The sequence below is a fragment of the Pan troglodytes genome, chromosome 12 (genome assembly GCF_028858775.2).
Source record: "Pan troglodytes isolate AG18354 chromosome 12, NHGRI_mPanTro3-v2.0_pri, whole genome shotgun sequence".
Lineage (NCBI taxonomy): Eukaryota > Metazoa > Chordata > Mammalia > Primates > Hominidae > Pan > Pan troglodytes.
This window is the reverse complement of record NC_072410.2, coordinates 54,808,320-54,834,660: the sequence shown is the minus strand read 5'-3', so window position 1 is coordinate 54,834,660 and position 26,341 is coordinate 54,808,320.

Below are 26,341 nucleotides of genomic sequence, written 5' to 3'. Positions count from 1 at the left end.
GAGGATGACAGTGGTACCTAGCTTATAGGGTTGCTGTGAGCATTAAATGAGATAACAAGAGTAAAGTCCTTTAATTAGTGCTTGGCACATAGCATACACTCTCCAATGGTAGTTATTGTTAAAATTATCATCACTATTGTTATTATTACTATTTTTGTTGCGCATCAGGCAGTGTACTTTGAAGATATTGTTTAATTCTTACAATAACATCATGAGGTGGTATCTCTTTATATGTCTATTTTATAGATAAGAAAATTGAGACTCGGATAGGTAAAACAACCTGGTCATGGTAATAGTAAATAGTAATAGTAAATCTAAGATACTAAAGATCTATACAACTGCAGAACTACCATAAGGATTTGAGATGACTAATGCAAAGTGCTAAGCCTAGCACAACAAATTCTTAAAAATGTAATGATAATTATTGAAAATGTAAAATTGGCACTAAGAAATAGGCAGAACACATTTCTCAACCCAACTTCTGATTCATCTGTACAGATCCAGCCAGAGGAAGGACATTCTTCCTTCCTTAAGGAGAAAGGGCTCCACGTTTAATGAGCAGGAGATGCGGTGGCAAAATATGGACAAAGGTTTCCTCCATCTGAGACTGTGGTGGGACCTGAGTGTTTTGTACCCTCCAAACTTCCAGGGTCCCTTTTCCTCTTAATAGCTATTAGGCACAAATATTTCCTTCCCATGTAATATGGAAAATCCAGGGCCCACCTCAACATATCTGCAGACACTCAGGAGAAGGCTGACTTCCTCCCAGACAGCTCTGGCTCTAAATTCCCCCGCTGGACTCAACTCTGATGCCCCTTTACCACTGAGACTGCAGCGGCTGCTCTCCTGCTCTCTGCTCTCCCTCCAGGTGTAGACACAGACCCTCCCTCGATCCCCAAGCATCATGAGCAGGCAGATGTTGTGTGTAACAAATTTTACTGAAGGTTCAGGAATGAGTAGAGCCTACCGGAGAACACAAGTTAAAACTGTCACTGGACATTGTTCCCAGCACACAGGACTATGTACTACTGTTCTTCTCTTTACACTTTGGCCAGTTGTTGTCATTTTTCCTGGACCCACCCCCCACCCCCGCCTCAAAATAGGCCCTTTGCCCTTATCCCTTCTTCTCTGATTTTTGCATCCATTTATCAGCTCATCTGCCAAAAACTCAGAACGCCTGTTATTATAGTACAGAAATCAGGTTTGTTCTCTTTTTGTTGGAAATCTCCTACACCTACAACTGCATTCCTTAAAATGGGGTCTGCAGAGTGTGGTGCCAGGCCACGAACTTTGGTTGCCAGTGCACGACGAGATGAGTACAGATGTTAAGGTTTTATAGCAACTTGACACAGTAATTTTTATGTCTGCTGAATCTAATCATAAAATAAAAATGAGACTTGTGCTTTATATGTCTTTTTTATTTCATGTTTTTAATATTGTATTTCATTGTATTTTACAAAAGTACCACTCCAGGAAAGAATAGAGTTTTAAAAGCTTATTCTTCACGTGGATCCTTTGAGAAGCACTGATCTAGACTGACCCAAAAGGCCTGCTTTATGGAATCCAAATATCTCTTTACTGTGTATTCCCAAAGAAAAGAGAAGTTTTCCCACCCTAAGGAATTCTGCTGCTCTCCTAGGGCAACTGGATTAACTCAGAAAATATTTTTTTTTCTTCCCTATCAGCCATAAAAAATCAACGCATGATTTACCAGTCATTGCAGCTTATGGGGCAGGAGAAGGATGTAATGATAACAAAAACGTCCATTTATGCCACCCTTTAGCATTTATAAATCACATTCCTATGCACCATTTCATTTGCTCTTCATGACATCTCAATCAAGCAGCATTAGTATGCATCCTACTTGATGGATGAGAAAATCGAGGCTTTGAGAAGTAAGGTCTTGCCCAAGGTGATTCACCCAAAACACTAGAGCAGAACTTAGAGCCAGTGCTTTGATTCTAGACTCCATCCCCTACCACCATGTCACAATGTGATAGAAACCACTGGGTAAACATATTTCAGATAATAGTCCAAGGGGCTTGAATAGCTAGATACCCAAATTCCCTTTTATCTTTATCTTGAACTGCGTCTGGCCTCCAGATCTCTAGCTAGGTAATCAAAGTGGCTGGTTTTTATTCTTTTCATGTTGCAACACCTAGAGATAAGCACAGGCCTCTCACCTTTGCTCCTTGCCAGTTCTAGTTTACAGCCTTACCTACCTAGCTACCACCTTCTTGACTCAAAAGAAAATGGGTCAGGAATTGCCAGGGACCAATTTCAAGAACAAAAAGCAAAGCTCAGAAGTGAGTCTTGAGCTTTCCCAATGGCGCCCTGCCTTGAACCCAGACATCTAATGTGTGCTGTTTTCTAATAAGGCAAACACTCGGTATTGACATTAAATGCCTTCATGGGGCATAGCCGCATGCTGACAAAAGCAATGGCCAAAACAAGTGTGAGGCAAGAGTTGAAAAACAATTATGGTTTTAATCTGATTAAACTGTTGCCCAAAAGAAAACCAGAGGGGTTTTTTAGAACACTGTTTCTGTACTTCTGATTTCTTCCATTTTTATAGCATAAAAATAATTAAAAGTATGCCCACAATACATTTGGCTTCATTCAGCAGGCATACTGAAGAATATTACATTTAGTAATTTACATACGCTGGAAACATAATTCATTAGATTATCCAGAAAGCTAAGAGCAGCAGGCCAACATGGACAAGTCTCTTATGTAACGTCTGCAAGAGCCCATTGCAGGCACATAAAGAGAGCTTGGATTTTCCTAGGAACCATTTTCTTGCAAATGAAACATTTAATTATGGAGCCAAGTCCATAAATAGACCATTAACACTGGGAGCGGGGAGGGATGCAGCTATACTGCTGGATTAGCAGGGGAATATCCTACAAGAAATTCATCAATGCCATAGATAATTAATTACAGCTCACCTTCTCCCCACATCACCATGCCTTTATCAGCCAGCATTAGGGAAACAGCAGATGGCCAACCAAAGACAGAATGCAATTTTCTGTCAACTCATTACTTACAGAATCACAGATTAGGTACGAGACCCCTAGAAGGTCACCTAGGCCATTCCCTTGTGTCCGAAACAATCTGCCCCAGAACCATCCCAGTCACAGGAGTATCTATCTCCCTTATTCAGAAAGCGTCCCCAGGAAAAGCAATTTTCCTGTCTGCAGAAGCGTGGAATTCCAGGGACTTCCCCTTCCATTGGGAAATGGTCCCTGAAGGCTAAATTCTTCAGGGCCTTTTTTTCTCATCAGTATTTGGGTTGGTGTCCCCAGATGGTACCAACACTCCCAAGTCAGCTTCTCCTGCTGGGTTCCATGGAGACACTTGTGCCATAGGCATTCTCAGGGTCTTTTATTCTCTCCTTGTGGAATGCCAGAGAGATAGCACAACACAGCTTCTTGTTCCCAGAGTATTTTTATAAAAGACTTAAAAGACCACTGAAAAGTTTCAAAAGCCTTCATGACTATTTTAAGGTTGTTTACTTAAGATGAAAGTACTTGAAAATTCCCGACTTTATTTTTATCCATCTGTATCAGGGCTGGCTTGTTACTCACACCACAGTCAGTTGTGGAGGGAAAATAAAGTTTCTTTTTTCCCCCGAAAGGCTCTGCTCTTCCTCAGAAAGCCCATATTAGCTGGGTGGCTGGGAACACTTTGACTCACCAATAATGGTATTTTAGTCCTGTCCCATGGAAAATGTCCCCTTCGAAACTCAGTCTTTTCAAAACTGAATTCCCTATCAAAAGTCATTCCTTTTCAAATGACTCCAGGAATGTAGATGAACTTTGGTCTCTTGGATTTCACCTCCCCTTCTGTTCTCTAAGATGCCATCTTGATATATGAAGGGTTATTTTATCCTCTTGCCAGCAGGGGAGACATTTCTCTGGATATCCCCAGTCCAAGCTGCATATCACCTGGAGCAGATATGCTCCCTACAGTAGTGACAATGAAGATGACCATGACTCATGGTGTGCTTCCTTTTTGGTTAGGGCAGGGAGTGAAGGGGCACTGTCTTTTGAGGTCAGTGTGCTGGCACTGACCATGGCAGTGCATGTTCCCTGCCACTTGCCTCCATCTCTAAGGCCCTGCACATGCAGCCTCTTCACTCTGACCACAGGCCTCCTGCAAGTCCACAGGCTGCCTCAGCCCTTCCTCATCCCCTCATCAGGTAGATGGGCCCTTCTGAATTCCTTGCAAGTCACCACTAGACTATGGTAGCCAGAAGCATGGCCTACTGGCTTTTCAATCTATCCTTCTGTTGCCTGGCCTCTTCTTCGCCATGCCTCCCCAGCCATGATGGAGATCTGGAGACTTGGATCTCTTCACTCTTCTCTCTCTCACAAGTGCACGCATGCATGCACACGCACACACACACACACACACACACACACACAATCACTCAATAAAGCACATCTCCCAGCCCAATAGCCCAATGTTCTTCTTCCCCATGTTTATCTGGGTACAAAGGGCAAAGACCCAAGGGGCCAAGAGGAACAAAGATGCTTAAGTCTGCTTTTCTCCTCTGCTTATCCCCATTCTTCTTCCCACTCTTACTTGGCCCAGAGGGGCAGGCCTTTCCTTTTATTCAGCATGTCCTCCCCCTAGCCTAAGGTTGCAACCTCAAGGTTTAGCCACCATGGCAAAAGGGGCATCTTCTTTGCATATGGAAGCACCTCAATGATCTAAATTCTACAAATGTAGTGGCTCGTCAACTGTGGGTTCACTTGCAGCTAGGGATTTCCAAGGATAAAAATGGTTGATCTGAGATCTCGGAATGTATCCTTATTGAATTTAGTTTTCCTCAGCAATCCCTGTGCCTCCTAGCCTTAATACCCACACAACCACACCCAGTCATGCGCACATAATGGACACACACATATACGCACACTCCTTCTTACTTCAGATAAGGGAAAACGGTAGCACTGAGATTCAGATTATCCTGGTTTACTAACAGACCAAGGAACAGGGTGAATCCTCAAATCCTTTTCTAGAAAATCTATCATCATGATAAAGTCATAAAAAAGCATGGAGATGATTGGTTTATTCCATTATTATTTATTTTGAACCTTAGGACTTAAAATATTCCACTGTATGTCAAAAATTCTATCAAATATCTCTACACAATGGTAAAATTAAACTCCAAAGCACACGAATACACACAAATAGAATTTTTTATAACTAGATCTCAAATTAATATGTTTTCAAATTCCATTACCTTATTAATTATATCTATGAACTCCCAGTTAAACCTATGCATATCTTCAGTTATGTCCTGGTTATACCCCAGTTATACACATAGTAGGCTCTTAAAAAATGTGTGATGAATGAAATTGAACCCTCGAGGCAATGCCATAGGGAAGAACTCACATCAGTGACAAAGCTTGCCCCTCCTGTAGTTTCTAGCAATATGGAAACAAACCTCTTAATCATAAGGCACTTTGGGAGAAATTTTTTTTTCTCAGCCATTTATTTACTAGCTCACTCCTCATCATTGTGTGTGGAATACACAGCATTGTGGAGAGATTTATGGGACAGATTTTAATCTCAGCTGCAGGGCATGCATCAGTGCTTATCTCCAAATGGAGGTGTGTTTTATGTGGTCATTGTTTCATGTGATCACAGGCCAGCCAAATGACTGCATACCTGAAACCCAGGAGTGAGAGCACCTAGTGGGAGGAGAGGAGGAGCTGCAACAGGGGGGAAAGAGGTTCGTTACGGACTCTTAAGCCACGGCACGTAAATCCAATTAATCTCAAAAACAGTTGGTGGAAACAAGGAACTGGGCCTGAGATGTGAAAATCTCACAGGTGCAACAGATTCCCTAAGCCATGGTGCTTCCCCAGATATCAGCTTGCCTCAATCAAGGAAACATTGAAGCCAAATTCTTTCCTGGAAACCTGAACCCACCCCCCAACCCCCAACCCCTTCCTCTGCATTCCAGGCTGAGAGAAGAGCTTCCTGCACCGAACTGAAAGGTCCACACGATGTAGTTCACCAGAGTCTCAGTGACCTCTCCCTGCCCTTAGAGGCCCAGCCAAGCTGGCTTTCTCATCAGGGCCCCAGGGAGGAGTGGTGCATGGCTCCACTGGCAGCAGCTCCTATTACAGGGCCAAGGAAGGCCTTACTTAATGTCCCCCCTGGGAGTCTTTGACACTTGATCCTCAGTCACTGTCTTCCACTGACCTAATGGGCCGGAATAAGTCTTTCAGATTGAAAAAATATTTTTGAACTTGAGAGCTCATATGTTTTCTTCCAGAGAAGGCCCATTCTAATCAACCCAAGAGGCCCTTGACTGTGTTCATTTGTCCATTCACTCTTTCAGTATCGATTAATGGCCTATATTACAGGTAGGGTACATGAAACTAATTAAAGAACAGAACTCTCCTAGAGGTTTGTGTTTATTTTTGCCCAAATTGCCTTCAAAGGAGTTAGAAGATGATATAAGTAGACAACTGCCCAAACACAGCTTTAAAAGAGAACTAGGGCAGGGTCACTCCGCTCCGCACCCACCTAGGTTTGGAGGTGAGGAGCGTGACTAAGTGAAAAGGCAACCCGCCCATCACAGACCACTTCCCCTTCTGACCCACAATCATAAATCAGGAAACAGATCACAGCCTAGGGAGGTTCAAGAAAGTCAGGGGGATATTACAGCCAGGCAGCCCACGCTGGTCCTGCCCACCCCTTTCTGTACTGTGTGTGAGAATGTGTAGTGAATGGAATTGTGTCTCCCCAAAATTCATGTCCTCCTGAAACCTCAGAATGTGGCCATATTTGGAAATAGAGAGTCTTTGCAGATGTAGTTAGTTAAGGATCTCAAGATGAAATGGCATTCTTATAAGAAGAGAGGACACAGACACACAGAGAAGAAGATGATCACATTGGAGTGATGTGTCTGCAAGTTGAGGAATGACAAGTATTTCTAAAAATCACCAGAATTTGGGAGAAAGGAATGGGACAGTCTCTCCCATAAAGACTCCAGAGGGAACCAGCCCCACCAATATGGTGAGCCCTGATTTCTAAATTCCAGAACCACGAGAGAATAAATTTCTGTTGTTCTAAAACACTTTTTCTGGTAATTCGTTGCCACAACCCTTGGAAATCAATATAACATGTGAGCTGCCAATCTTCCTCTCCATGACATCTTCCTTCCTCCTGCCATTGCCTTCCTCTGAACAGTTCCTGCCATTTAAGCTCCAGACACCCTATTCTGGGACTAGAGAAGGGTAGGGGACAAAAGACAGATGACCGTCCCAATTTCCCTGCTCAGTGATGTGGAGGAGCCAGGCGGCACTGGTTTGCAAGAGCCAACTGTATACATCTCTTCCCAAATCCATGTTCAGTGACATCATGTCGGTACCTTGAAATCAGCCACGGTGGGGGTATTTACACCAGGAAAATTGCAAACACTACACATCAGGGCTTTTTTCCCCAGAGAGCCAATTATTAAACATTTACCAGCACACCACTGTCCCTGCCTGTGTTCAGCCTTCACCAACTCTCTTCATAGCTCCAACTGTTCCATTTGTGCCAGAGGATGAGAAGCCAGGAGGATGGAACTCATGTTACTCTAAGCAAAGCCACAACCTTCTCCTTACTACTAAGGCCATCATTTAGCTCCATTTTTCCTGTGAGCTCTGATCATTACTGTGTATTATTGTGTATGAAGTCAACGCCCCACAGGCATTTGATTATTTATAACTTCAGAAAGTTTCTTTTGCACAGTAATTTGCCAGGCTTTCATCTGCAGCAGCCAGCATTTGATAGAAATATGGAAAATGGCCTGAACCTTAAATGGCAAACAGATGAGGAGGTCCAATGAAAATCACACATGTTTGAAGACCATGTGTTTTCCCATGAAATATATATTGGATTCTTAATTGATGTTGACTTTAGCTCATGGTAACTTTTTCAGCTATCTGAATTAGTGGGTTACAAGAAATATTAAAGAAAGGAATGTGATCAAGGTAAACCCTAGAGAAAACCTGACCCTGAGTGACCTCTCCTTACCCCAGGGCCCTCTCCTTACCCCAGGGCCCTCTCCCCACCCCAGGGCCCTCTCCCCCACCTGGTTTCCAGGATCTTGTTGAAAATGAAGCATTCTCTCGTCCATTCTGTCTCTCTGAACACAGTGGAACATGAGAAGCTCTGCCTTTTGTAGGATCCAATAGTGTAGGATCCTTATAAAACATTGCAGCATTCCTATTTTAGGTGGTCATTAATGCTGTCCTCCAAAAATTCCCTGTTTTCCATGTTTGGAGCATATGTAGGTTTTGTATCTCCTCACTCCCTGTGGTTGGATAGGCCTAAGGATCTAGTTCTGGTTAAGAAGTTAGAAGAGACCATGACTCTTGTCATTTTCTAGGCCAGCACATTTAATTTCCTGTTTAATACCTCCCAGAACTTTTTTTTCCTCTGGCAGAATGACATAAGACATTAGAGATGGTAGCTACCCCATCAGCCTGGGTTCTGGTTGACTATTAAACACACACACCCCAACTCCAAAACCTGAAATAATTATGTAAGCACAAAAGATATAACCCTGTGCTACTGAGGACACTGAGATTTAAAGGCTCAGCCTACCCTGTTATTGCTTCCCTCCTTGTTAGTATACCAGGGTTCAAACAGTGCTGGTCTCAGCTTCAATCAGAGCTCAGGAAATGAGTATACTGAGATCACAGACCCAGACTACTTTAAAAATCATGGACAGCGAGACCTGAAATAGACCTTACAAATTACCCAGGCCGGTCCCTTTATTTAGCCCACAGGAATCTGAGGCCCAGAGCGGGGACATTTCTTGCTTTATATCATCCAGCTACTTAGTGGTGCTTTTCATTATCCTTCTTCTGCTAAGGAAGCTGATCTGATCACAGTTTCTCTGGGTTTCAGGATCCTCATGCTATAATCCTGCTTAGAGGTTTCATGTTTGAAAGGACAGGCTCTGCATTCAGACTGAGTAGGCTTGACTCAACTCTGCAACTTACCAGCTGTGAGCCTCACCCAAGTTCCTTAAAGATTTGCAGGCCTCATGTTCAACATCTGCTGAGTGGAGATGGTAACAGGCTTGTGACGACGTCTAAGTGAGATCTACTTGGGTTGCTTAGCATGGTGCCTGGAACATGCAAAAGCTCAGTCAGCATTCCCTGTTGTTACCTTCACAGGGTTCCTTCTGCATGCCACCCCCAGGGAGGGGCACTGGGACAACTGAGAATGCTGATTTAGTCCTTGCAAAGTATCCCCCAAAAAGAGAGGGTTTGCCTTTCCTAGAAACTAAAATGTGCTAAGCAGATGCTATGTACTGTGCTATTATTTGGATAACTCCAAACTTTGTGATTCATTGAGAATGGTTGATTGTTTTGCCAAAATTATTTGGACAATTACCTCAGCTCTCCCTTTGCTTTAGATGAAAAGCCCAGGGCAATAACAACTGATTTATCAGACTTCATCTTCCCAGGAGACTGTAAGTCCTGTTTTAGCATCAAAAAGAGGAAGACATCCCCCAGCAAGATGGCAAAGGCCCAGGAAAGAATAAAATTGCTCCTCTGAACCTCGTTTGATCCTAAAATGCCAACTCAAGAACTGTTACTCAGGTAACAGCACGTGGCTGTGTGTGTGGTTTGAATATCAGCAGGGAGGGCTTCCAAATTACGAAACACAATAAGCATTTGCAAGACAATTTTCTTATTTACTTTCTCTCCCTGGGTCCCCGGTGAGCTAATGACCATGTCCAGAATGCTTTTGGCAAAAGAACAGTGCCAGCGCTGGGCTTCAACCACAGGAACCTAGCCATGGGTTACCACTTAAAGATCATTGAAAAACACAAACCCACCCCCTTTAAAGGAGTTTTGCCTTCTAGAGAAAATTCGTTTAAAATGAGCAAAAGGCTTCTCATTCCAGTTGGAAATAAGATTGAATTGTGGTCGGGAGCAGTGGCTCACACCTGTAATCCCAGCACTTTAGGAGGCCGAGGCAGGAGGATCACCAGAGGTCAGGAGTTCGAGATCAGCCTGGCCAACATGGTGAAACTCCATCTCTACCAAAAATACAAAAACTAGCCAGGCTTGGTGGCGGGTGCCTGTAATCCCATCTACTCAGGAGGCTAAGGCAGGAGAATCACTTGAACCTGGGAGGCAGAGTTGCAGTGAGCCTAGATCATGTCATTGCGCTCTAGCCCGGGTGACAAGAGTAAGACTCCATCTCAAAAAAACAAACAAACAAAAAAAGACTTGAATTGTAAGAAACACTGAGAAAGGTAATGTCTAAATGTTCTGTGATACTGAATATCTTCATTAATTTTCTGTCTCCATTCTGATATGACAAACCTGCACGGGTACCCCTATACTTAAAATAAAAGTTTAAAAAAAAATGGTCCCTGAGTGTAAGCAGACTGCAGACTCTCCTGAAGGAGAGAGCTGTATGTGAATTGGGGATAGGGAAGGAAGAAAGGGCCCATAGAAAGGCACAGGCGGGGCTGGTGTGGTAGATTATTTTTACTGACTTCACAATTTCTCACCAGGTACGTCGCTCATGCCTATAATCCCAGCACTTTGGGAGACTGAGACAGGAGAATTGCTTGAGTTCAGGAGTTCAAGACCAGCCTGGCAATGTAGTGAGACCCACCTTTACAAAAAATAAAAAACTCACCAGGCGTGCTGGCACGTGCCTGTGGTCCCAGCTACCCTGGAGGCAGAGGTGGGAGGATTGCTTGAGCCTGGGACATGGAGGCTGCAGTGAGCTGTGATCATGCCGCTGCACTGATACTAGGTGACAGAGCAAGACCTTGCCTTGCAAAAAAAAAAACCAGAAAACAAGAAACAAAATCACAGTTTCTTCTGCCTCCAGCTTTACTGATAAGCCCAAAGGCCAGGGACTGGAGTTGAGGACCCAGCTAACGAATTTGGGCTATATGGCATTCTGAGACTTTTTACTAACCCCAGGGCAGAAGAAACCACTGAGCCATAGGCCAGATGAGATTATTATAAGGCAGGACCAGGAACCAGAGGAGGAAGCCTGTGTCCAGCAAGGCCTATTTGACAATCTGTTTTCCCAGCTTATATCAACGGCTTCCTCCAAGGTATCATTCCTGCAGACAGTTGGATTTCAAGGCCAAAAAAGTGTTCTCAGATCTCAAGCAGTAGAGAGATAGAACTTGGTGGTACACCAGAAGGCAGAAGGTGTGTTTGTTTACACTAACATGTTACAGATTTGATGCCATGGCATTTTGATTTTCTCAGAGAGGACAGTGCTTGCCTATGAGTCAGCCAGGTCAGGCTTAGCTGATCTTGGCTGAGCTCATTCATGCATTTGTGTTCAGCTAGTGGGACTACTGGTGTTTGGCTGGCCAATGAGGGCTCAACTGGGAGAAACTGGCTTTCCCCATGTTTCCCACATTTCTTCAGAAGGCTAGCTCAAGTGTGCTCTCATGTGAGTGGCACAGGTGCAAGAGAAGAAAAGGAAATATACAAGTACTTTTTCAAGTCTCCACTTAAATCAAGTTTGCTATTGTCCCACTGGCCAATGCAAGTCATGTGGTGCTATGGTTTGAATGTGTCCCCCAAAGTTCACATGTTGGAAATTTAATCCGCAATGCAACAGTGTAAAAGGTGTGACATTTAAGAGGTAATTAGGTCATGAGGGCTCTGCTCTTATGAATGGTTTAGTGCCATTATTGCAGGAATGGGTTCATTATTACAGGAGTGATGTCCTCATAAAGGGTGAGTTTGATCCCCTTTTCTCCCTCTCTCTCTCTCTCTCCTCTCTCTCGCTCGCTCACTCGCTATATGATACAGCAAGAAGGCCCTTACCAGATGCAGACCCTCAATCTGATCTTGGACTTCCCAGCCTCTAAAACCATGAGCCAAATAAACTTCTATTGTTCATAAATTACCAGTCAGTGGTATTCTGTTATAGCTGCACAGAATGGACTAAGACACACAGGCAAGCCAAGAATTAGGTAAGAGGAGTCTGCAAACTCACAGGGCAAAAGGCATAGAGACTGTAAGGACATTAATTATGACCATTAATAAATCAATCAATAGCATATATCTTTCATATGGGAAAACTCTCTCAAATGTCTTATGATCCTTGACTGTCCATTCATATGTTATAAGAGTGAGGCAATGGAAAGTCACCTGAAAATTTGCAAGGGGATGAGGGTAGGTGCAAGGCTTGTTGACAGCAGGAGATTGCTGTAGGATAATCAGAAAAGAATTGGCCTTTTCATTAGAGGTCTCCATATGTCACTATATGGGTCTCTTTTTGAGGAAGTTTAGTTTCTCCAGAGAAAAACACTCTGATCTCCTCCCTACGGTGAGGTCTAGCCCCTGATAATTTTTAGAGAAAGTCAGAGGGAGGGGCTGTCAGTGATGCAGTTCATTATATAGATATTCACAGAAAACTCTAGTTTTCAGCCCTGAGCCTCACCTCTGCCCTCTGCTATGCCCAGCATCCCAGAGTCCAGAGCCTCTCAGATTCCTTTTTGCCAGAGATTAAATATAGGTGGGATGGGTGAAGGAAAGGGTATAGTGAGAATGAAAGTGGCATGAGGGAGTTGGTCAGCTATGCTGGATTGGTGAGCAAGTGTTGGGATGGGTCATGGTCCAACTGCTTGTGCTCAGACTTTCACCCAGCCTCCCCCATGTCACTTCATGGCGCTTGGTGCCTCCCAGCACTGAGCCTCCTGGGCTTCTATCTGCAGGTAGAGACTCCTTTCTCTATAAACAATGAAGCTCCCAATTTAATGTGGCTGCTGCCAGGGAACCTGCATGAGGCTTCGGGAAGGAGGGTGCAAATGACTCATGTTTTTAATATTTTACTACTAACTGATCTTAAAGGTCATACCTATGTGTTTCTATGCTCAACATAAATTTAATTTTAAAAGAAAGGTACTCATGAGAGAAAGAAGAGTTTTGACATTTTTGCTTGGGATCAGAATTCCTGTCTGAACCACTGGGTGAGGCCAGATTGTTTGGAACTGACTGGTGCACAGCTCATGTCACCTGCCACTCACCACCCACATGTTCAGCAGCATCCACACTGGTCTGTACCCATTCAACAGGCTCATGCACTTGGATGTCACAGCAATGCCCAGTAGATGTACACATCTCTAAACACTTCTCAGTCTCTGTATTTATCTTGACACAGACCAATGACAAAGAGTTCACAGACTGGCATCAGTAAGTAGTCCACGTGTAATTTTTTTAAGACTATTTTCTGTCGGAGGGAAGTTGAGGACCTAAATATCACTTTAGATCTAAGACAGTTACAGTTTTTCTCTATTGGTTTTCAAAAACTATGTCTTTATCTATTGCATACTGACCTACTTCATGGGTTAATAACCACACCCACAAGTCTTTCTGAGACATTCTTCTACCTTAGAGAATTAACTCAAACTCCTCATTTTACACATGAAGATGCTGAGAGCCAAAGAGGTGAAGTGACTTTCCCAAAATTTCACAGTTGGTTTGTTGCAAATTTCTGAATCCAGCTTGATGTCTTTGTCCATGACTCCAATGTGACCTGATATAGAAACATGTAATCTAGTCATTAAAAAAAAAAAAAAAAAAAAGTCTGTTTCAGAAGAATCTAAGATGACTTTTGGTAATGCTAATTGTCTTAACTTCCAACTATCGCTTAAGAATGGAGCTGCCGGCTGAGCACAGTGGCTCACGCTTGTAATCTTAGCACTTTGGGAGGCCAAGGTGGGCAGATCACGGGTCAGGAGATCGAGACCATTCTGGCTAACATGGTGAAACTCCATCCCTACTAAAAATACAAAAAAGGTTAGCAGGGCATGGTGGCACGCACCTGTAATCTCAGCTACTCGGGAGGCTGAGGCAGGAGAGTCACTTGAACCCAGGAGGCGGAGGTGGAAGTGAGCCAAGATCACACCACTGCACTCCAATCTGGGCGACAGAGTGAGACTCCATCTCAAAAAATAAATAAATACATAATAAATAAATAAGAATAGAGCTGCCAAAGTTGCATTTGGCATGTACAGGAGTATGCACTTCTCCAGTGGCCCACAAGTTCCAGTCTGACAGGCAGCAGTACTGCAGGGTACAGGGAAGCCAGGCTCATGAGGACAGGACTCCCCTGGCAGAGTAGACACAGACTCTCAACAACAGGCACAAAGCCATGTTGATCAGAGCCATTGTCCAGGTCGCCAGATCCCACCTGATTACAAAGGCTCTAAACAAGCTACAGCACATTCATAGGAGGGCCTGCAGTTCTGAAACAACATCACTGGAGGAGAAATAGAAGGAGTAGGAGATGTTCAGGCTGGAGAAGAGAAAATTCAAGGAGACACAGAGCTGTTAGTAAACATTTGAAGAATTGTCACATGGCAGATGGATTAGATGTATTCCAAGGGACCCCAGAAGTTCATGCTAGGAAATGTCATCTTAATGTGCAGAAGAGTTTTAAGTAATTTCAGCTGTCTAATGACAGAATGATTGTTTTAAAAGGTTATAAGTGTCCTGTCACCAGAAGTATACAAGTAGAGATATTTAGAGAGATGTCACATATTGCCAGGTAAAATGCAGGATGCCTGCTAAATTTTAATTTCAGATAAATTATAAATACTTTTTTCATAGAAGTATGTCCCAAATATTACTTACGTGAGAAAAACATTTATGGTTTATCTGAAATTTGAATTTAACTTGGTTTCTCCTATTGCCACTTGCTAACTCTAGTCACCCTAAGTGTTGAGGAAACAGCCTGGGCTATGATTTTCCCAATCTTTTGAAGATTATAGGAAGGTATGCTGAGACAGCCAGGCTGTTGTTGGTCTAAATGAAAAACATAATTTTTCTAAAGAAAAACTGCCCTCCCGAGTCTCTTAGAGCTAATACAAACTACCCAGCTGTTCCAGTGGGGCTGTCATTACAGAGCTCAATAAAATGGATCCTCTTCAGCTCTGGGGGATTGAGAGCTGCAGGGCTTCCTCACGCAACAATGAGGACTTGTCAGTTTTATTTAGTAAACATAATGTTTGACACCAGGCACTCCCCTCGTTTGTTTATATTTGGCTGCACAGCCAGCCAGGGGCAAGGCCCAGGTCTCCATGGTCAGGGATCTTGTTAGAAAATAAGCAAAGACCATAGGTGTTCCCTGGAGAAAAGACCTAAGATCCAATCAGAAAAGGATTCATGCAAAACCTCACTGCTCCCATCCAAAACACACAACTCTGCCTGTGCCATCTCATGGGGAGAAGAGGCCCCATCTTCTGGTCTGTCTCCCCAGCCCCAGCCCTGAACACTGCACCTTCAACTCAAAAATGGAGTCTGTTTCATGGCCTGGCAGGTCCTCTGTCCGCTGGCTCACCACATTGCCAAGTTAGCGAATCATACACTGAAGCAGAAAGTACTGGAGCAGAAATTCTGAATTTCCTGCCTTTCATCAGTATAAGCCAGATGCTTGCTTCTCACCAGCTCAGCCTACTGAGGGAGGCAGACCATCTCCACTCAGCCAAATTGTGAATGTTTTAAAAGCTTCCAAAGGAAAATGGTCTTAAAAAAGGAAACAGAAAAATGAAGCAAGCCTGGAAACGCCCATCCCATTTCCCTTGGCTCTCCCCGTGTCAAGTCCCTGTTTAAAACTGGTCTGCTGCACCTGAGCGTCATTCTTCAAAGGACTGATGATAGACACTGTGCATCGCATCTGGTGCTGCGGTAAGCCGACACCACCCAGCTGCTTGGCCTGTCAACTGGGTGGGCATTCCAGCTCTGAACCCCTCCAGGACATCCCAAAGAACAAAGAGGGTGGCAGTGGAGGAAGGGCCCTGATGGAGAGGAGCTAAAAAGAGGGGAGGGAGAGGGGATCCAGTCCAACCTGCAAACAACCAAATCTACCATGAAACAGGCAGAATGGGAAATAGGAGAGGGTGGCTCGTGAGGGGCACGTGATCCAAAAGCCCCATTTTCTGGCTCCATAGCACTAGATGCTGAGCAGCTGGAGTCTAAGCCCACGGACCCCATAGCTCAGACCAAGTTGAAGAGAAGAGCTGGATGGGCTTGCAAATCAGCAGAGCTGAAAATAAACTGATTCATTTCCCATCTATTCAAGCAGCCAGCTTGGTTCAGCTACAATAGGATGGCTCTGGGTAGCCGTCCCACAGAAAATAGCTATTTGTCAGCTGCTCAAGAGAGGCCAGGGAGCCAAAAGTCCAACTTTATTCCACTAACCACCTGGAAATGGAAAATGAATCAGAAAGAAGTTTGAAGTGTATATTTTTGTGCTTTGGTGAGGGACCTGCCCTGAGCAGATAACCTACAAACTCAACAGCAATCCATTTGGACTGGGTTTCCCAGAGGACATTGCAGAGAAGCAAGTCTTTTAAAGCTGTGATGGTGCCCACAAGTTCTATTCAGCTTCAGCTAGGCCCTTCCAGATGAATCGTCAGAGAATTCCTGGATCGGATGAAGGAAGCCAGAAGGCTGGGGTTCCTACCGCCTGTTTCGCTAGTGGTGCCAAGTTTGGCTAGGAAGTTCCTTGTCCTGTTTCTATACTCATCTCCTCCCACCCAGCCCCACCCCGAGAAAAACTCTTACTTCACACTTTCCCCCTCCTAGTCATCTTAGCCAGTTAGAAAAGATGATGCTGTCAAAGAAAACAGCAATCACCACCCCCTGCCTCAGCTTACCACAATTTAGGCCAAAATTAAAATAAGTAGTTTAAAAAGGGAAACAAGAGGGAAAGGATTGATGAGAGATTGAGGGATAATAAAAGCAGGAAAAGGAAAGGAAAAGGAAAAGGAAAGGAAAGGAAAGGAAAAGAAAGGAAAGGAGAAGGCTGGAGGAAAATGGGAAAGAAATGACAATGGAAAAGGAGAGAAAGGCAAAGGAGAAAGTCAGGGGAAGAAGATAGGATGGGGAGGGTGGCTGACAGAGGAAAAACAGAGGGAAATCTAAATCACTGTCTCCCTTATCTCATTTCTCCTGAGAATCAAAACAGTTTAACTTACAAAAGGCAGAGACATTTCCAACTAGGGCAGTCCAGGGGCCATAGGATTCCAGCCTCTGAGCTTCAGGCAGGAACAAAGGAGAGAAGAAGGAAAGAAGTACCTTCCATCACAGCCCTGGGTGAGGGGAGTGGAGGGGCCCGGGCAGGGCTCTGGGGGAGCCTGAGGCCCGAGGGCAGAGGCGGGTAGCTTGGACATTCACCTCCACATCCAGGACAGGTCAAGACTGCGTAGAAGGGACTGATGTCATTGCCTAGACTTCCTCCCTTTTAGGTCACACATTGTTTTAGGATCTTCCCTTGTTCTTTTCACTGACTTCCTGCCACTAGGATCTCCCCATAGCTTTTGCCTCACTGGGACATTGCAGGAGACCACCGCTACCAGTGCCTTCTTGAGAGCTACAGAAAACTGGAGCAAAGGAAGAAATTAAATAAGACCGGTGTGAAGCAGCCCTGTCGTCCAGAGTTCTCCTTCATCTGGAGAGAAAAGATTTGAGAGGAAGATTCCAGCAGTTTCAACCCCACACTAAATTTCCACCCTTAGCAAATTGCCACCTTGCCAGAAATTCTACAATTTACTATTCGTCAGTTACTGGTGCTTTCCTATGAATTGGCTTATCTGATTGCACAGGAATGCAAAGTGATATATACAAGATCTCCCCACCCAGGAGGTCTCCTAGGGCCATGGGCCATACTTGTGTGTCCGTATGTGTCTAAATACACATATACATACATAGAATACATTCACACAATCTTTCAAATGACCATGGCTGCCAAACAAATTTACCCTAAACTTAGTGATGTCAACCAACCATTTATTATGCTCACAAATTATCTGAGTCAGGAATTCAGAGTAGAACGAGAACAACTTGTCTCTGCTCCATGATGACTGAGCCATCAGCTGGAAGACCCAAAGCCTGGGGGCTGGAGTCATGCAGAGCCTGGCAGATGATGGTGGTTGATGCTGAGACCTTAGCTCCAGGTTGTCAGCCACACCACCTATGCATGGTTTCTCCATTTAGCCTGGGCTTCCTCCCTGCATTGTGTCTGGGTTCCCAGGATGAACAGCACCTCATAGAGAGCCAGTCTGAAGCCAGATCACCTTATGATCTAACTCAGAAGACACACAGCTTGTCTTCTGCCACATTCTATTCATCAAGATAATCACCAGTTTCAAGGGGAAGAGAAATGGACTTTCCTTCTTGATGGAGAACAGCATATAGAATCATCAATGTTGTGGCCAATAGCAAAGACATGGAATTTATCTAGGTGTTCATCAATGATAGATTGGATACAGAAAATGTAGTACATATACACGATGGAATATTACACAGCCATAAACAAGAATAAAGTCATGTCCTTTGTAGCAACATGGATGGAGCTTGAAGCCATTAAACCAAGCAAATTAACACAGGAACAGAAAACCAAATACTGTATTTTCTCACTTATAAGTAGGAGCTAAACACTGAATACACATGGGCACAAAGAGGAGAACAATAAACACCAGGGCCTACTTGAGGGTGGAAGGTGGGAGGAGGATAAGGATCAAAAACTACCTATTAGTTACTATGCTCATTACCTGGATTACAAAACCATTTGTATTCAAAGCCCCAGAGACATGCAATTTACCCGTGTAACAAACCTGCACATGTATCCCCTGAACCTAAAGTCAAAGTTGGAAAGAAAAAATAAATAAATAAAAATAATTTTTAAAAAAATGTTGGGGCCAGGCCAAGGCGAGCAGATAAGGTTAGGAGTACAAGACCAGCCTGGCCAACATGGTGAAACCCCATCTTTCCTAAAAAAAAAAAAAAAAAAAAAAAAAATAGCTGGGTGTGGTGGCAGGCACCTGTAATCCCAACTACTCAGGAGGCTGTGGCAGGAGAATTGTTTGAACCTGGGAGCTGAGATCATCCCACAACATTCCAGACTGGGCAACAGAGCAAGACTCTGTCTCAAAAAAAAAAATGTCTATCTTTATATCTTTAGTAAATAGAGGCCGAGCACGGTGGCTCATGCTTGTAATTCCAGCACTTTGGGAGGCCGAGGTGGGCAGATCACCTGAGGCCTGGAGTTTGAGACCAGCCTGATCAACATGGTGAAACCCCATCTCTACGAAAAAAAAAAAAAAAAAATTAGCTAGGTGTGGTGGCATGCACCTGTAATCCCAGCTACTCGGGAGTCTGAGGCAGGAGAATCACTTGAACCCAGGAGGCGGAGGTTGCAGTGAGCAGAGATGGAGCCATTGCACCCCAGCCTCGGCAACAAGAGTGAAACTCTGTCTCAAAAAAAAAAAAAAGAAAAAATAAAATAGAATCTGCCTCATACACTTACAGTATTTTCCCCAAACAGCATAATAACAGATGGCTAATGTATGCTTTACACTTTTCCAAACACTTGAAAGTACTTACAATATCAGATGCTCACAAAACACTCATGTACAAGGGAAGGCAGTTAATGCTATTCTTATTTTTCATATAAGAAAAATGCATACCAAAAAAGGTTGAGTGACACATGAAAGATCTGGCTTATTGGGGGATCAAAGACTAGAACCCAGGATTTCTCCCTCATGGGCCAGCCTTTTCCCAAGACACGACTCAGAACAGGACTGGCTTTGGGTGGCCCGTGTTCACCATTTGTATCCACAGCAATGTCGGCAACAGCTTCAGGAGTCTGCTCTGTAGGAGTTAGAAACAGCTATTTGTACACTTTCCAAGCCTGTCTTATGCACCTGCCATAACTACACTCATGCTGTTCCCTGTGACTGGAATGGAATAACACTGCCCTCAAACCTGGTATCCTTTCTAGCTATTTATCCTTCACTAGCTGCTCCTCCAAGGTCGCCTCTGATAAGAAGCTTTCCCTGACTCCCCTAGAGGTAGTCTGACTCTGCTGTGGACTTTCACAGTTCTTGGGGTGGTTATTCTTCATCATTCTTACAACATTCTGTCATAATCTATATTTATACTACTGCCTTTTCAACCACACTGTGAGCTCCTTAATTGTAGAGATTTTCTCTCAATACCACTGTATTCCTAAGGCCCAAGGTACTACTGGACATGCTAGGTGCTCAAGAAATATCTACGAACAGTTTGACAGTTCCTCAAAAAGTTGATTACCACATGAGCCAGCAATTCCACTCCTAGGTATATGCCAAAAGAACTGAATGAAGGAACTCAAAAAGATACTTCTACACCAAGTGCAAAGCAGCATTATTTACAAAGCCAAAAGGGAGAGACAACTCAAATGTCCAAGGACAGATGAGTGGACAAACAAAATACAGTATATAAATACAATGGACTATCATTCAGCCTTAAACAGCAAGGAAATCTTGTCATATGCTACAACATGGACGAACCTTGAAGATATTACATGAAGTAAAATAATGCAGTCACAAATGGAGAAATGCTGTATGGTTGCACTTCTATGAGTTACCTAAACTAGGCTAATTCATAGAGACAAAAAGCAGAATAGAGATCACCAGTAGCTAGAGGAAGGAGAAATGAGAAGTAGTTTAATGAGATTAGAGTTTCTGTTTGGAAAGATGAAAAACTTCTGGAGACGGATGGTAGTGAATGTTGTGCTATATTACAAATGTATTTTATGCCACTGAATTGCACACCTAAAAATGGTTAAGATACAGCAAATGTTATGTTATATGTACCTGGACACACCAAAAAAGTATCATTTATTCAGTTACTCAACTCAGAGAGTGTGGTATAATAGAAATCCCCTTTGACTAAGACACTGACCACTTGAGCCAGCTCCAATTCACCAAGTTGTATTAAACAAGTCACTTCACTTGTCTGGATTTCAGTTTCCTCGTCTACAAAGTGAAGTTACACTGTGCCACCTCTCCCCTCACAGAAGCAGCCCTGTGAAGGGCTCTAAACAGGACAGCAGCTGGGATGCAGGGGGCAGGTGCTCCCAGCCTCTGCCAGGCAAAGGACCAGAGATGCACCCTGAGGCCTGGCCTTGTATGGGCTTCACCCATTTGGAAATCCAACAAGGCTGTCCAAATTACAGCAGAGGCCCTATAGACAGACACATGGGAGGCTTGCAGGGAGAACTCTTCCCCACACCTCCTCAAACAATCCTTTAAACCTTAACTTGAGAGTCCACAATAAGAAGCTTTTCTCTATTGCTTCACATTGTTAATATCAGTTTTATTTAATGTCCAATATTGGGTTTCATGTTGCCCAAAGCATCACATTCTGTTTCTTCCCCAAACATTAGCCTAAAGTACTAATGATCTACTTATTGCCAAATCCAATGCTAACTTTCAGACATTTCTTAGTTGACTCCTGAGGCATTCAATGATAATGGCTACTGTCTCCTTCAAGGTCTCCCCTCCACTCCCCTGGTGTTTTGACTGGCACCATTGTCCCGGTTCTCTCTGCCTCTCGGACTGCCTCCACTTTCCTCTCATATGTTGCTCTGCCCCTGGCTTACAAGGGGCTTGCCTTGTTAATCTCTCTATTCTCACTGTCAAGAGTCTCGACTGCAATATGTGAATGATAATTTCCAAACCTGTATCTCCGGCCCATTCCTCTCTCCTAGACTCTGGGTCTGATCACCCAACCTCCTGTTACCTATGTCTACCTGATGAACCTCACCCAGGTAGCACAGGCTCCACATGTCCCATCCTGAACTCACTGTATCTACCCTGTTCCTCCTCCAAGGAGAAAGCGGCTCTTCCCAGTCACAAAGCAAGTTTGTTTCACTCTCTCTAGACACACAACTGTCTCTTTTTCTCCCCTTTCCCAAGTGTTTCATGCAGACTGTTCATTTCTTATGTCACTAGGACATACAGTAAAACCACATATCATCAGGTAAGGATAATGTTCACATTCCAAAATTGAAGGGAGATTTTTTTTTCTCAGGAAGAAACAGTAACTCTAAAGGCCTGAGGGTATGCCATAGACAACTTGATGAGGTAGAGAAATGATGTTATGGCAAAGTAACATCAGAAAGGTCATAAGACAGAAAACAATAAGAGGCAGGGTGAGTTGGGAGGGGAAGAGAATAAGTATCAAAATCTCTCCATATCTTGAGAGCCAACTCACATAGGAAATAGATTCTGGATAATTAACTATGCCTGTAAACTTATCATCTCACTCCCAGCCCTGCAAATCTTTCTGAAACAGTCATTCTCTAGTGAAAACTACTGATAGTTCCCTTCCCGGGGGCAGTGTCTATCTCAAACCTCCCATCCATGGAATCCTTACCAGGGATGTTCTGCTTGGACACACAGGCCATCAACTGGGTACCTGCAAACTACAACCATAGGCAAAATTCAACTGACTGCCTGTTTTTATATGGCACTCAAGCTAAGAATGGTTTTTACATTTTTAAATGGTTTTTTAAAAAGTTAAAACAAGAATAGCATTTTATAACATATGAAAATTATATGAACTTTAAATTTCAGTGTCCATAAATAAAGTTTTGTTGGAACACAGCCAACCCAATTTATTTACATATTCTCTGTAGCTGCTTTCACACTACAACAGCAGGTCCACAAATCTTAAAATATTTACTATCTAGTTCTTTACTGAAAAAGTTTGCTGACGCCTGCCTTAAATCCACCTGAATTACACCCCTCCCCACCCCCAACTTCTTTGGAAGAAACCATATGCACTCCTAAGCCATCTGCTAGACTCTCTTCCCACCCAGTTCCAGGATCCTTAAATTAAATGGGTTATGTAAAGCCCAATTTAAATTTACAGCCCCCATTCCCTTTGCCCACAAAGCCCGTGCGATTCCTCCTACCTATGCTGAACTTTTTCTTTCTCTGAAATCCACCTGTTGTACTACTCGCTAGTGTGTTAATTTACTACATTGTGTCTTTATGTTTTATTGTGTTAGTACTATAAACTCCTTGAGGCAGGTTCTGTGTGTTACTCAATTTAATACACATGGTTTGAGCTCTTAGTATGTGCAAGGTACTAAAGGAGTCTGAGGAGGCTTAAGACATAATCTGTTTCCACAGATTTACAATCTGGTAGAAATAGAAACATTAATTTTTATAATGCACTATATTTTAGATAGATAGATGATAGATAGATAGATAGATAGATAGATAGATAGATAGATAGATAGACAGATAGACAGATGTGAGAGTTCAAATAGGGGAAATGTCCCATCCAGTTGGGCAGGGAGGGAGAGCCAAACTAAGAACCAGAGTTCCTTGGGGCTCGACAAAGTATGATCAGGTTAACAATGAACCCCAAAGAGACAAAAGTTACCCCTGGTTCAGCTGGATAGGCGATCCCCTTCCCACCTGGAGAGTTTCCCTCAGGTTAGAAACTTAGAGAATCTAAACTTTCTGTCAACAGGAGAGATGTCTCCTTACCTTGCCATATGTATTGTAGATGACCAAGGACTTGAACCAGGGCCAGAGATTGACAAGTCCAAGGAGTGAGACTTTAGGTACAATGTAAAAAAGAACTCATATTCAGAGTTCAAAGATGAGACAGACTACTTTAAGAGAATATGAGAAGCCTCCTACTAAGAGAGGTTTAAATATATACTAGCTGCTCATCTAACAGAATGTAGGCAATGGTTGATATTTAAAGTGATTGGTCTGTAATTAGAAATATGATTACAGACCAGCAGCATCTACATCACCTGGGAGTTAGATGCTATGCAGATTCTCAGTCCTCACATCCGAATTACTGGATTGGAATCTCCCAGAATCTAGTTATTGAAATTGTTCCAGGTGATTCGTAGCCATATTGAAAGTTTAGAACCGTGAACTAGACAACTTTTGAATTTCCTTTCAAACCTGAGTTCTCACCTTCAAAATGAGGAGCTAGAACCCCTTAAGAGACTAGACATTAGTAATGTTCTTGTAGATAACATCTTTGCTATTTCTCTAAAAGAGATTCCCAAAAACTACCAGTATCTTTACCGTTGTTGGGAGCATCAAATTTAAATACCAAGGAGATTCAGGAAATGCTATAAATTAGACCTTCTAAATGGTGTGCCATTATAGACATTTCATTTTCATATGTACTCAATTTCACATACCAACACGCTAAGGACTCCAAGCAATGCTTTCTTGGTTCATATCTGACCAATACCACATGTTCAGTCACAGCTAAAAGGGGCCCCATGACTTATTTTGATCCAACTCCAGGAGGAAACCCAGTGCCTGGGAACCTACAATCCTAATATCTTGGGGCCTAGTATATGTAAAATACCATCCAAGTATATTTCCCCATTCTCAGTACCAAAAGGAAAAAAAGAAGGCAAAAGACTTGTACAATCTTTTTCCAGTCTCCCCACCCCCGCACAAATTGTATTCTGCACACATGCTGAAGCATTAGCATCGGCTGATTTGGAAGGAATATTGGAAATGAAGTGATAGCAGAGTAAATGTCAATGCATTCAGTGTGACACCGTGAGCACCAGATCTTAAACAGCTTCATCATTGTGGCATTTACTGTATCCTGAAATAATATTAATCCCACTGTTGTCCTTCTTGATGGAATCATCCATGAATATGGTTTATGGGCCTGGCCAAAGTGATAATAGGTTAAAATAACAGCCTATCCAGTGTTCCACTAAATTAAGGTCGCTTCATGGAATTTAATGAAACAAGTGCTGCATGGGGTTTTCAAAGGACGTTCTTGTAATTCATGTCTATTTAGGGCTCCTGATAACCAGAAACCTAATTTCTTAGAATAAAATAGCTTTCTGTAAAGCCTGGTCATATAGAAGAATAAAAAAGAAAAAACTTTAAAGGGCAATGATCAGACTTCCACTGTAATATTTTGTTATTTCAAATCCAAAGTTTAAGCAAAAAAAAAAAAAAAAAAAAAAAGTTGGGAGGGAGCAATAAGACATTTTGAATAAAACAAAATACGAAAATTAATCAGATCCATATGTCATTCGGCAGCTGAATGCTGAAATAAAGATTTGGTCCTACCCACTCCCTTTAGCCACATACCTAGGGAAATAAAAAGGTCTTGGGATATAGGAGGCCACCGCGTGCTAGAAATAATGAGAATTGAAATAACTGTTCTGACTTTGAGAGTGGTAGAGGGAAGACAATGGCAAATGTTTCTAGGCAGGTATTCCCATTTCACGTATCAAGGCTAAACAGGGCTCACGCATTTAAACCTTCTCCAAGAGAGCCATAACCCCAGACTAATGTCCCTAGAGGTATTGGAACATTTCTTTACCCTTGCCAAAGACTAAGTGAAAGTATTAAACAATCGCAGGTATTTATTTTGAATCCAATATGGGTAGAAAGGACATTCCATCTATTTTAAGGTAGAGGTAAGTCCCAAAGAGATGCATTGAATTCTTTTTGGACTATTCCTTTTCTTGTTCCCTATCACCAATAACTTAATGGTTTTTCTGGTTACAGTGGAGATCACAAATTCAAATACCAATAGAGGACAGACAGGTAACTTAAATGGGTGAAGTGAGCTAGGAGAAATAGACATTGAGACTATGCTCAACAGGGGAGTGCTTGTCCCTTTAAGTCCCTTTAATAAGGAGAAGCCCATGTCAAGCTTGAGACCATTGGTTCTGTGCAGGAACATAGACAGTGTTGCTATATTTTCAAGAGATTCCAGAAACTTTAAAATTTTATGTGAAATAATCTAGCTCTTAAGTGGCACAATTTAATTTTCTTTCAATTATAGGACGTCATGACTGTGGGCTGTGATCCTAACTCAGCTTTCAGATTAGGAGTTTGTCACTCTTGACAGAGCAACAGCCAGCAATGTCATTGAGGCTTTGAGGCACTAGGGTAGAAAAGAGAAAGTGGTATTAAATATAAACCCAAAAAGTATGTATAACAATGCATAAATCACATTATATAAAGAGAAGTCATTACTCTAACTAACCCACTTTCTCTATGCATTGGGCCTATTTGTAGTCAATTTTCAGTTAATTTTGCTTTCTAGGCAAATCTTTGTAAAGGGCCTGAGGTCAGGGTTATTTTCTCTGACTCCAAGGCAGGTAGGGAGGGTCTGCAGCCACCCACTACCTTCGCAGTGACCCTTGCTGTTGGTCTCCATGAAAAAGTCCTCCTTTCCTCCCCGATCAGCCAAAGTCTATTCTGAGCTTCCCCTTTTCACTGAAAATTCAGAAGGCTGCCTCCCTGTCTCTCAGTCTATTTCAGTTATATTTCTCAAGGCAAAACCGGGTTAATTACCCAGAAAGTTGGCTGTCATTTAAGGGCCCAATTTACTTAGACCCAGAAGCCACTTATGTGATAGATTCAGCACAAGTTCCCAGGGCAGCCTCCCTGATCCCCAACCTACGCATGGTAGGATGACCCAGTTTTTCCACCTCTAAAATGCAAAAGGTGTAGTCTGGCCACAAACAAGGGCCCAGG